This window comes from Acinonyx jubatus, chromosome A1 (genome assembly GCF_027475565.1).
Source record: "Acinonyx jubatus isolate Ajub_Pintada_27869175 chromosome A1, VMU_Ajub_asm_v1.0, whole genome shotgun sequence".
NCBI lineage: Eukaryota > Metazoa > Chordata > Mammalia > Carnivora > Felidae > Acinonyx > Acinonyx jubatus.
Genome location: NC_069380.1, coordinates 173,362,417 through 173,376,290, shown reverse-complemented (window position 1 = coordinate 173,376,290; position 13,874 = coordinate 173,362,417).

The following is a 13,874-nucleotide window of genomic DNA, read 5'->3' as shown; positions in this document are numbered from 1 at the left end:
CAAATACAGACCGAGACTTCCTTGATGCGGATTGAGGCAGCCAGCCCTGTGACTGGCAGCTGGGTTCAGAGAACCGGCCAAAAAAAGCCTTGCTTCCTTTGCACATAAAGCGCCCATTCTCAGCCACACACACTGGCACAGACACTCACAGACCAGAGCCTCAAAGGGCCGGACAATAAAACAGACACAGGCCAGGGCAAGAGATTTTTTTTCTTTCCAAATGCAAAACGCAGATAATACTCAACACTTATATACCATTTGCATAGGAGCTGAAATTTTTCTAGGAAAGGCAGAGATTTCTTGTGCCAGAGTTTTGGGGGCAGATGGCTGGGGGAGGTGTCTATAAAGACAGCTTTATAGCCTGCGGCCACTTCCTCATGGTGATCAGCACATGGGCCCAAAATACACCAGCTCCCTTTCCTCCCATGTTTCTCGTCTTCTACCCATCTTCCTCTCTCCTTGTCCCCTCCCTCTCTCCATTATTGATACCTTCTAGTGGCCAGCCCTGGGCTAGCTACAGAGATGAATGATAGTCAAACCTGTCCTCTCTTGACTCACAGTCAGGTAGGGAAGCAGAAAAGGAAAAGCCAACAAAGAAAACCCGGGACAACAAAGACGGAGATACCTGCAGAGTGCTGTGGGACCACAGAGTGGGGAGGAGGGATCGAGAGGAGTTTCAAGATATCTTACAACTGGCGCAGACAGACAAGTCTGAATGGTTGCCCAACGCATCAGAACAGATCCCAGCCTTTACACAGAACTGAGGGAATATCAACTCGTGGCGGGCTAAGAGAGAGCTTCATAGAGGAGAGTGTGCTTGAGTTGAGTTGTGAGGGCATGTTCATTAGACAGACAGACTTCAAGAGGGCGAACTGAGGGCCGAAGGAAAGGTCAAGGCAGAGACGCAGGAAGGAGAGTCCAAAACAAAGTTCCTAAATGCAAGCCTGTAGTTCGCAGGAGGTTCAATCAAAGAAACAGCGGTCTGGTCCAACAACGGAAACTAAACCATCTTATTTATGACATACATCTGTTGGGCAAGATAAGGAATTTTCAAGGGTGGTTTTTTACAATATACAATGCAGTACAAGCCGTAGAATTTAATGCCCCAGGAAGGTACAATTGTGCTGTGCACAGCCTCCCAGGTTAGAAATGGTCAGCTGGTCTTCAGGTTAAAGGCCCTTAGCTTGGTGGTCATCCTTTTGCTCCTCTGTCCTTGGAGTGTCTGGAACCCCCTGATTCTCAGTGGCCCAAATACCTAGATTTTGTCCAAAACCCAGTACTGGTTTTCCCAGATGTAGGAACATGATGAAAATCTAATTGACCGCACCCTGGTCTTGGGGATGCTAGCCCCTGATTCTCAGCTGCCCCAGCCTTTGTGTAATTAACCTTTGGACCCCAGAAATGAAGGCTCCATAACAGAATTCGAAGGTCCTCTCCAGGACAAGAAGGAGCTTCTGGGCTGAGACCTTTTCTCTCGGCACTCTGAATGTCAAAACCCAATCGAGTATAACCGCCGTTGCTTGGATCCATAATCTCTAAAGTGACCCAGCCTGAAAGGCACCAAATAACGTCCAAATTTTACCCCCACGCAGTGAGAAAGGAAGAAAAATAAAATCAGGCTACTTCATCATGTGTCTCTCATGAACGCGTCTTATGAATATTTTGCTTTAAAAGACTAATGTGCTGAGGACTTGGGAAAACGTATTTGTGTGCATTCATTAAGTCTCCGACTCAGAAACACATTCTGGGACTAATTATTTTTTAACTAACTAATCAGCATGTTTCATTCATAAATTGGGATTTATCAGTACAGCACATGAAAGGAGAGAACATATTATTATTTTAATTTGGTTAATATGCAAAAACGCGCTGTGTTTGTAATGACCTGCTTTCACTGAAGAGAGGCAGGCTAGAAATAGCAGCAGCTTTCTCTAATGAGGGTGCTGGCTCCCGGCCCCAGCTGCTCGCCACTAGATACTCTGTTTGCTCCCTGACCTACCAGTGCCTGTGTGTCTCCTGCAAGGAGGCAGGAACGATTTCCTCACGAGGGGAAACCCTGAACGCCAGTGTGCTGGTTCTGCTGATAGAACCAGTTACACCCGCTTTGTTAGTGGGGGAGAAAAAGGAAATCGTGGAGCACGAGGGTGGAGGGTGGTGGGAAGGAGCATTCACTTTTGTTGGCTATAAAACACACACGCGCGCACACACACACACACACACCCTGAACCTGTCAAGAACAGGGCCCGAATCCATTAATAAGAGATTCCACTCTAATCTAGTGACTCGTGTCTTCTCTCACCCTATTGTGCCTGCCATCCGAGGTGCTGTTTGTCTGTCATGCAAATAAATCCTATTCTGAAGTCCCCTGATAAAGGGATTTATTTATCAGCCCGACCTGAGTATCCCATTTGTTCCTGCAAATGAGCAACTCCTCCTGGCTCCCACGCACCCTGATTTAGAGCCACGGAACTAGGGCTGCAGGTTCGCCCAGTTTATCAGGAGCCTGGATTATCTCCCCACCCCCTCCAACTGTCAGGTCCTGCTTTGAACCACAATTGTCTTGCCCCCGTGGCCTGCAGAATTGCTCTGGCCTCACACAGAAGCGCAGTGTCGGGAGGGGTGGGGGCAGAAGTCACCGCTGGCCTTTCAGTGACGAACTGAAGCAGGGTCCAGCTGCATTCTTTCTGTCCAGCCCTGGTGCCAGTCTGCCTCGGTCTCCGGCTGGGGACATCCTGATGTGGCACATTCTAGAACCAGGAGCTGCTTTTGTGTTTTAGAGAAGGACATTTCCTCTTCCGTTTTTTTTTGTTTGTTTGTTTTTTGTTTTAATTTTTACTCTATTTTTAGAGCTACTTTTAAATTATGAAAGAAATACAACACGTTCAGTATAGAAAATTTAGGAAAAGGGGAGAACTATCCATTAAAAAGTCTATAATCCCACCACCAAGAGTGCACAGTCCTATTTGGGGTGTTTCCTTCTGCCCCTGTGTGCCCGTGGCAGAACAGGCCCTCTCAGTGAGTGAGCAGTCAGGGCTTCCTCTATTTGTGAAGCAATACTGTATAGCAGGGTGGGGGAAAATTATGCTGTATTTTAAATGTTTACATGCAACAGAGTCACATGATTATTAAATGGCAACAGTATATCTGTGAGTAAGTGTAACTATTCAGAGTATCCCTGTGATTATTTATAAAACTGCATTTAAAGATGATGTCGAGGGGTACCTGGATGGCTGAGTTGGTTGTGCGTATGACTTCAGCTCAGGTCATGATGTCACAGTTTGTGGGTTCGAGTCCTGGGTCGGGCTCTGTGCTGACAGCTTGGAGCCTGGAGCCTGCTCTGGATTCTGTGTCTCCCTCTATCTCTCTGCTCCTCTCCCACTTGTACTCTCTCTCTCTCTCTCTCTCTCTCTCTCAAGAATAAATAAACATTAAGAGAGAGAGAGAGAGAGAGATTGTGTCAAAAGGCTAAATTTGAGACCTTAAGTGAACATGAGACCCAGTCAAATTGCTCTCCTGGGTCCTGTACCCCACCCTCATGGGCTTTGTCTATGTGCCTTTGTGCTTGTATTATATTAGGGATCATACTATCTTCAAATTTTTATATTCTGATTTCATAGTACTTTGTTAACATTTTTACAAGTCAATAAAAATTCTTCTGCAACCAAGTTTTGATGGCTACCCAACATTCCATATGAAAACTTACCACTTAAGTTTTACCCATTTAATTGAACACTTCAGATGATTCAGATGATTCCTTTTTCCCCCCACTATGATAAATAATACTGCACTGAACATCTTTTTTTTTTCATGTTTATTCTTGAAAGAGAGAGAGCGTGCGCAGGGGAGGGGCAGAGAGAGAGGGAGACAAAGGATCTGAAGCGGGCTCTGTGCTGACAGCAGAGAACCTGACATGGGGCTCGAACTCACGAACCTTGAGATCACAGCCTAAGCCGAAGTCAGATGCTTAATCGCTTAATCGACTGAACCACACCAGGAACCCCTGCACTGAATATCTTTATATGAAAATCTTTGCAGCTCTCTGTGGTTACTTCCTTTGGATGGATTTCTAAAAGGAAAATGACTCACTCACAGGCTAGGAACATTTTAGTGTCTTGTTTCACGTTGCTCAATTTATTCCCAGATAGGTGGTACTGATTTATCACGAAAGTTAGAACATTTTCATTGCTGTAATTAGTCTTTAATTGCAGAACTCATTCACAGAATACAGGCTCTCTGTACTCTCCTCCAATCTCTGCCTCCCTCACAGGTAGCCATGGTTTGCGGTTCAACAACCGTCCTCTGGTAAAGCATTTAATTTGTTATCTGAGTGTTTATATGAAATGTGTCTCTATTGAACTAATAAAAACTTGTGTATCTCTGTAACTATAGGAAACATGATATTTTTTTGCCCATACAATGTAAAAGTCACTTTTTTACACAAATGATATATTGTATGTATGTTGCTTGACTCCCCCCCCCCCCTTTCGGCTGTCTTGGAGCTTTTACTGTGTGTATATAAATCTACTAACCCTAACTTTCCATACAGTTCCATGGGATAGATATAGCCTAGTTTTGACAACCATTCATCTCTGCACATTTTGGTTGATCCCATTTTTTTTATTTTTTTTATTTTTACGAAGAGTGCTGTGATGTATACCCTTTTACACAAGCAAGTTATTTGAACAGGTTTTTTCTTTACAGCAGAAACCAAGAAATAGAATTTCTGGGTCATGGGCTATGTACACTTTTGACAGGCACTGCCAGAGTGTAGAGGGTGTTTTAAATTACTTTTATTAGGGATGTTCTAGAATGCCTCGGACTTGGGCTTCATTATCAGGATGTAGATCTGAAATGTTCTATTAGGTGGGATGTCACCCAAAGGTCTGTTCATATAGTCATTCATTCATTCATCTGTCCATCTCTATCTTCTGAGGATCCAGCATGGCCCTTCAATACATAGCACACAGTTGTCAATGAATGTGGGTTAGGTGCTCTCCTCTTCACCAGCCACACCCTTGAGGGGCCTCACCCCGACACCCGATTCCTTTCCACACCTGCCAACCCCTAGCTCAGCTTTCCAGACAGCGCTCAAATTTCGCCTCTTCTTGGAAGCCCTCCCCGGAGCCCAGGCTGAGTAAGGCAGCTTCTCTTCCGTGTCCCCATGGCACCCTTATTTTACTGGCTTGTCATGCTTACTGCAATTTGGAATCTAGTCATCTCTCCCCTCTTGGCCTGGATAGTCTTGGAATCTCAAGGGTGCGTCACCTGATGCATGTGTGCGGACTGCTGACTGCACCACGTGCATGTACACAGGGCAGTCTGTCACCTTCGAAATGGAACAGGCCAAGCGTAGGCAGCATTTTTCAGACAGAGCACCACGGAAAAAGGCTGTAAACAATTAGATGGCTAATAGTTGACCCTCGATGGTGATCATGATGTTGATAAAAATGATGAACGATCGGTAAGTAGAATATATCATGAACTCTCCCCCACACACAAATTTAGAACCTGGTCATTCACCTCTCTGGAAAGTGTTCATAACACTCCTCACTTCGATATTTCTCCGTGAAATCGAGAAGTTTCTTAGGCAATTTATCTTTTGAAATGCATCACAGGGATGACAAACAGCAGCAGAAACATGGCTCAAATAGTTGGAGTGTGGCAGCTTACTGTCATCAATCTCTGGGCAGGGTCTCAACTATGAAAAGAAATGGATGAAAAAAAGACTGGAAATAAAGATATCAGAATGTGAATAATGGTGGCGTCCGTGGAGTTAGGGCAATGCATGAGGTTCTTTGTGCTGTTTAAACCTTTTGGATTATTTTGCCATGCATATAAATTCATTTTAAATCAGAAAAATAGAAATCACCAAAAAAAAAAAAAAAAAAGGTCTAGAGGGGGCGCCTGGGTGGCTCAGTCGGTTAAGCGGCCGACTTCGGCTCAGGTCATGATCTCACAGTCCGTGAGTTCCAGCCCCGCTTTGGGCTCTGTGCTGACAGCTTGGAGACTGGAGCCTGCTTCGGATTCTGTGTCTCCCTCTCTCTCTCTGACCCTCCCTCGTTCATGCTCTGTCTCTCTCTGTCTCAAAAATAAATAAACATTAAAAAAATAAAAAAAAAGTCTAGAGGTTAATCATATTTCTAAGGAGAAAACTTTAAATAATTGCGATGTGTGTACATAGATGACAGAAGAAAGTAGTTCCAAAAGGACTAACCTGAAATATTTGCTCTCAGATTACCTAGTCACTCATTCAACATTAATTGGATACATGGTGAGGGGCGGCGTGGCTGGATGCCCCCCTCATGAAGCTCACAGTTTAGTGGGAGCCACAAACTCAAGTACTAATGGGGGTCAGGCAGCAAAGAGAAAGAAGTGAAATCCACCTGCTGGCCCACTATTAATATTTACTAACATTTGCAGGCCCAGAGAAAGAGTATAAATGGAAGTCCATCCACCATATGTCGAAATACTTACAAGTTATAAATAGAATTAATAAACCGAAGTATCGGGTAGTCTCCTACATTGACAAATACACCTTTACAATGACCTGTAAGGCCAAGTTCAAAGTTAGAATTCTCGGACTCCTCAGACTTCCTTACCTAAAGATGATGATACAGAGAGAACTGGTCCCTAGCCCAAGATAACACACACGCGTGCGCGCGCGCGCGCGCGCACACACACACACACACACACACACACACACACACACTGCAACAGACCATCCACTCTTCTACTCTTCCCATGCCTGACTTCAGCTCGCACAGAAAAGGACTTTGTGCAAGTGGATGGGCACCTTGGCCTGCACATTCAAGTTTCATTCCTTTCCTTCCCCACCAAAACACCCTAGCTTTCTCTTGCCATTCCTTAGGCCCAGGGTATGTATGCCATTCACCTTTGGAAGAACTAACTTTCAAAGAGGTCTCTACAGGCTCTGGAAGCCGGCACAGGTCATATGGGCAGGGAGTTCCAGGGTCCCTCGGCTCCAGTAGTATGGTTTATAAGAGGTAGTGCAGGCATCCCTTGGCTCAATGAACTTCTGGCTGCATGAAGAAGGTCACCTTTGGAGAGGGGACAGAGTGGTGCCTCTAAGGCATGGGGCCAAAGGCAGGGTCCCACTTGCCTGACTCCTTAGTCAGCATTATCAGCTGGATGGATTGGGACCATGGCGAACTAGATAGCAAACGCCCCATCTTACAAGAGTAGCAACTACTTAACTCCAGCCCCAAATTGCCATATGTAGGAATCCAGATGGCCACATCTTCCATTAAAAAAAAAAATACAAGTCTTCGTTTTCTTATGAAATTGCATAATTTCTACATGATAGCAAGTAATAACTTAAAAAAAAAGGTAAATTACTCTGCAAGCCCAATCTAAAGTATCCGTGAACCACCTGTCTGTGACCTCAATGGAAGGAAAGAAAATCAAAATTCCATTTATATGTTGTTTGACCATTATTTGGTTTTGAAAATGATATTCTCCAATTCATTCATGTCACTCAAGCCCAGAAGTAAATCATGATATGTCTCCATTGCTGTATGTACGTTTGAATTTCATGCATCTTCTGTTTTCCAGCAGAAATCCAATTTACTTGGTACCTTCCAGTACTGACATATGTCCCCGTAACCCATCAGCAAAGGCCTGATGTATGGATTTTTTTTCCTGATGCTGAGTTTCATCATGTTCTCCTCTGGTCTGCCAAAATGACTTGAGCACATACCTCTCACTGCACTGCCTATACACCTGCTGTCACGAGCTCTTTAGAACCATCAATTTGAGAATCATCTGCGTGTCCCCAGAGCCTACCACAAAGTCACATCATAAACTATTTCATTTGTATATGTATTTTATTTGTTCTGAACTGAGTTTGTTGGCAGTTGGTGCTCTGTAATCACCCACATCTCCCCAATCACAAGTGAGTAATAATCATAGCTGACATTTCGTGGACATTTGCTCTAGGTGGGGAGCTCAGACAGGAGCTTTACATGCATTGCCTCATACTATCCTCGCAACTAACTGCTTAATAATTTTTATCCCTGTTTTCCAGATGCAGACACTGAGGCTCAGAAAGACAAGCAGACCTGCTCATGAGTCATCCAGCAAATGGCAAATGGCACTCTGGCAAATGGGATTGAGACCAATCCTGCCCCATTTAAAAGGTGTGCGTTCCTAACCAGTAAGTCAGTGCTTCCCTAAAAGTGCCACTGACAGTCCTTTGAGATGCTTTCAGCATAAACCCTGAATTACTAGACTTGTGTTTGAGTCCATATATGTTTATTTCAGAGTGTGTTAGGAAAAAGTAAATGACAGCATCTGTTTATGACATGACGTTGCTTTTTCTATTTATATTGGTCCACAACATTTTCAACTTATTTAGCTAAGTTCTAAAAAATTGAGTCCATTTACAAATAACATTGGGTGAATAATAGAAAAGGTAATATAATAATACAGCAAAAATTATGTGCTTGAGCATATAAAAAGATTAGAATTCGAAAAACTCTGCCTCGTAAACCACCATCTAGGGATTAAAAAGAAACACAAGCACAATGAAATGAATGTTTAAACTCGCACCATGCACTTGCAAGTTCGTAGAACGTTGCTTAGAAAATGCATCCCAGACCCTGCCTAATGAGGGCTCCAAGCAGCCTCTAAATTCCTAAATTTGAATCATGTTTATTTCTTTTCCCTTTTTCTATTTTTAGAACTTAAATGGCCGAATGGATTAAAAAAAAACGCCTCTAAATGAAAAATGAGCGAGGGGCCTGGAGCTCTCCTCTGCCTCATTTTAACTCTGAGCAAATGGTGAATTACAGCACCCTGGACATTGTGGTTTCTAACTGCCAAGCTGCCAGGCTCTTAAATAACAGCCACACAGAAGTGTGGCCATAATGCTACCTATTTCTCTTGCTAAATTATTTATGCATTTATTATATTTTACACGGGCTGTTGAACCTGAAGGTGCTTTTGTGGGGACCGGGTCGTTTCTGGAAACCCATTACTGAGAATCAACTCAGCTACCTTAGAAACGGGTACATCCAACTGTATATTGATCATTAATATTATATAATTACTGCCTCTGTAGTTGTTTTGGGGGTGGTGATGACTTTACACGTATTCATATGTGTGTGTGTGTGCACTATCCAATGGCTTCAAGGCAATTCACCTCATTAAGAAGCTGTTTAACATTGAGGGTATATCAATACAGGCTAGCTTAATGCAATCGTGGAACTGTACCTAAACTTACTTGGCCCAACGAAGCTATTACCCTGTATAATGTGCCTTACACAAGATTGAAGTGGTTTACTAAGTTTATAAAACCACTCTCCAGGATTTACAGTGACTGATTCGCCAGAAAGATCTTCAGCATCGTAGAAGTGTTATGCCAATATAAACTTGGTGTATGCTAATAAGAGATGGCCGTATTTTTCATAAAGCAACACAGAAGAGCAACGATAAAATCTAGAGTACTCTTTATAAGATCTTCCAAAGTGTGTTCGTTGTTAAATCCAACCTAACATGTATGACTTTGGATTTACTCGTGGCTTGAGTGTCAGAAAAAAAAAAAAAAAGAAAAAATTCAACCTTAATTCATCACACACTCATGAAAGGCCTACTATGTGCTGGCATAATGTCAGGCCCTGAGGATACAAAAGAGAAAAGAGTGCCTGACCCAGAGGAGCAGCTCTAGTGACTGGGATCTAAAAAGTCATTTACATAATAGTCAATTACATGGCCAAGCATCTCTGCCAACTTAGGAGAAGACACCACCTTTGCTGGGCGGTCAGAGGAGGCCAACGAGGGTGCATGAGTAGGAGTTCCCCTGGCAAGCAAAGTAAGTGTTGTTGGCAAACAGACACACATGGAAAGGCCTTAAGGACACTGTGTGATGAGCTTGGGAGACATTTTTTGACTTCTCCAAAGACTCTCCCTTTACCTTTGCTAGCAGAATTCCGATTTTGTTTTCCGTTTCATGTTGGGAGTTCTTTGGTCTCAGGAAAGGTGGGCCCAGGTTTGCTCTAGATGATGGCATATGACCTAGTTCTGACCAAAAAGATGTAAAAGGAAGTATGCTGAAGGCCCCTGGGAAAGACCTACTCTCCTTGATCAGAAGAAACCTCATGACCAGAAACTCAACTCTTTGAAGCCCTTAGTTTTTTGCCTCTGAAAGTCACAGTACGATGACTAGGTCTGTGGCAGACATCTTAAGACCCTGAAGGAAAGGCCAAGGACATCTAGAGATTCCAACCCAGAGCTCTGACATCACTGACCAGTCACCTCCCACCAGCAACTGCCCACCTCTAGACTCCTTGATGTGTGAGAAAAATAACCTCTTATTGGTTAGGTCATTCTTACTCATGCATTCTGTGACTTGTAGCAAGTGGTATTTGTGACTGATGGCAGGTTCATGGAACCTCAAGTTTTTCAGGATGGTTGGAACAAGGTTCTGGGGGAGCTGCACAAAATGATGCTGAACCATCATCTGGTTGGTGAGGTGCATGGGATGCCATGTTAAGGAGTCTGGCAGTGCTTTTCAGACAGTGGGTCCTTTTCTAGTGGGGTCCACGAGATGGTTGCACGTGGTACCCAGACAACGCAGTGTGTACTCCTAAGTCGCACAGTGAGAAACTGAGTTCCCTTTCCATTCTCTTTCAGTCCCTCTAATTATGTAAAGAAGACCTTTCAAGATTGGGCTAGTAAGCCTTTAGCACCTTTCTAACCTTATTAATCTTCCTTTTTAACACGGAGGAAGAAGCCCTCGAAATTAGGGCCTTTGATTTGTAATCTGGGATCTAGGAGAAATTCACACCATTATTTTGTTTTCAATATTTATATGTCACAACATACCTTTAGGTTCTAGTGAATGATAATTGTTGTTCCTTTTGAGTGGTAAATCACATTACCTTGAACAAGTTTTTAAGTTTTTTGTAGAAGGTAGGCCAACTTAAGGAAACCTATTAAATGCAGGAGCTACCCCCATATGGCAAAAATTGTGAGGCTGGAATGAAAATCCTTGAGGTTTGAAAAATACACAAAGCCACTGAAAGTGTTTAAACAATGGAGCAATTAGACTCCCCATTTAGAAAGACTCAGTGAGCAAAGCCAGGTATTAAGCCTGAAGATAGCATCTGCAAAAAAATCCAGGTGAGACCTGAGCAGACTTGAACCAAAGTAGGAGATGGAGAGAAGGAGGAAATGCTGAAGAGAGGAAATGAAGAAAACCTGGGGTCCAACTCTAAGAGGATGGAGGAGGAGAGAGGAGGAGTTTAGGATGACTCCTATGTTTGGCTTAGCCAACCGAGAGAATGAATCATGGCACCATTTAGCAAGCCAGAGAAAATGGGAGGTGGACTAAGGCTGGTCACAGTGAATTGAAGGCCCAGTGGGGACGTTCAATGGATCACTAGTCCTCACAGCATGTTCCATCAAACCAGCAGCACTGGCATCACTTGAAAACTTGTTAGACGTGCAAATTCTTGGCCCTACCCCGTACCTATTCAATCAGAAATTCTAGTTTTAACTAGTCCTCCAGGTAATTCTGAAATACGCTAAATTTGAGGACCACTGGGAAGAGGAAGAGTTCTGGGTCAAGCTATCTGAGCAAAATAACTGATTTTAGATACGGCCCTTCCCTGGACCTGTTTCCTCAACTGCAGAATGAGGGCACTGACTCGAGTACACACTTCAGGTACGACACTGAACTTCTCTAGGCCAAAGTGCCTCATCCATCAGTATTCACCTCCCCTATTCTTCACTGGTGATAGAGTGTCACTTCTTAACGAGTCACCTGCGCGTGAAATAAAGACCATACTTCCCAACCTCTTTTGCCCAAACTGCACATGGCCAAGTTCCTGCCGGGGGAAGGAAAATGGAAGTGATGTGTAGGTCTTTCAAAAAGTTTCCTCAAACAGAAGGGTCATGTCTTCTTCATCTTTTCCCTCCTTCCTTCAGTCTAAAATACAGATGTGATGGCTGGAGCTTGATCAACTATCTTGGATCATAGGCAGAAGTTACATTTTAGGGAGGGAAGGAATGGGATAGAAGGAACCCAGCTTCTGATGACTTCCTGAAACCACCCCACCAGCCCTCTATTGATTCTCTCAAATCCCTTTTATGGGAGAAAGGAAGTTGTTTTTGCTTGGGCCATTGTGATTTTGGTTTTTTTCTGTGCTCTTACATAATTTTGAGAGAATCTCTTGTACTTTAAAATTTATGAGAAAGCAGTATGAGAAAATTTAATCAGAATATCCTGGGGGGGACAGGGCCTAGAAATCTGCATTTGACAGGCTGCTAAGAGGCCCAGTGCACACTAAAGTGTGAGGCTGGATGCTTATGAATCAACTCATAACTGTTCTTTAGGAATATATATGCTCCAGGAATAGGGGACCAGGAAACTTGGATATAAAAGAAGTTAGTTACTTAGTAAAGAATTTAGCTTTTTTTTTTTTTTTTTTATAATGCCTTTCTTTGAACCTTTATTGGTTAAGAGTTCCAAAGTGAAACTCTTTCGGTAGTAAAAGTTCTGGCTGAAAGGAAATCATCAAATTGAACCAGTGCCTATGAACTTATGGCTATGCTGGGGCTAGAATTTGGGTCTGACCTCTGGGCCCTACGTCTTCCCTGCAAGCTCCAAAAAGCTATTCTTTTTCTAGTCTCACAGGTGAAAATCCTCCGGCCTATCCACAGGGTATGAGATGGCAGCTGTTCAGCAGTAAGGCCAGGGTTTGGTGCAGGGAAGTGAAGTGTGTCCAATCAAAACAGCAAGGGGTGATCTAGGTCGGCAGCCCATCCACATAGGTGGCCGAGGCCACAACAGTCATCCCATGTGATGCATGTCACAGTTTGGAAGGTCAATCCCCTGTTCCTGCTCACCTAAATCTTTGCCAGGAGAAGGCAATTTCAAGTGAAGCATGTCTGTGTCCAGGACCTTTCCAAGCCATTTAGGCAGTAACAGTGCATTGGAGGAACTGACTTCACCACCCCCACCAAAATGGCTTGTTAATATGGACTCTATGTTAATGATAATAACCTTAAATGAGAAAGCAGGGAGAAAACAGTGTTTAAGACGCAGAGGGTTTGTGCAGATTGTAAAACAACAAACAAAAAGGGAAAATATAACCCAGCAATTAACGATAAAACAAAACGAAACAAAACAGTGGTTTTTTTTTTTTAAGGAAACATGTACACTTTTCAATATCAAAACAGGGTGGAGATCGGAGGCGGGGTTTAATAAAACCTACTTTTGGGACTTGGTTTTTTTTCTGTCTAGCTTGCCTTCTGGGAGTAAGCTTCCAGATGCTTGTGGACAAGAAGATATTCCAAAAGTAATTCCACTCTTCTCTCTTCCTGTACCTTCACAGGACCTGCCTCTGAATATACTACTCTTATATTTTCTTAGTTCCAGTAAAATATATATTCTGCCACTACATTAGAAGGCTTATTAACAGAGCTAGGCAAAGTAGCTGGGTATTAATCTCTTAGGGGACGGGACCATGAACCTGCCCAGACTTGCCTTCTCACTACAGCTCACTACTCAACAATATCAAGGACACCGTGTCCTTCAATTCCATCACAGAAAGCTCCTGGGCCACCAACTCTAAACTCTAAATGGATCAACTGCTTTGAATGTTTCTGCACGCAATAAGAATGTGCTCATATAATTTACAGTAGTACCTAGGTACTTTTTTGTATGGGTGTCATCTTTTCACAAGGTGCCTCTGCGTTTTACTCAGATGAACTGAAGCAGGGCCGCCACGTTGTATAACTCCAGGGGGTGGCATTCCCGTAATAGTCCGTGGCGCCTTATGGAATTGCACAGTGCACAACATGAGTGGCCTTGGGTGGTGGCGCTGGTTACTAAAGTCACCAGACAGGCCCCT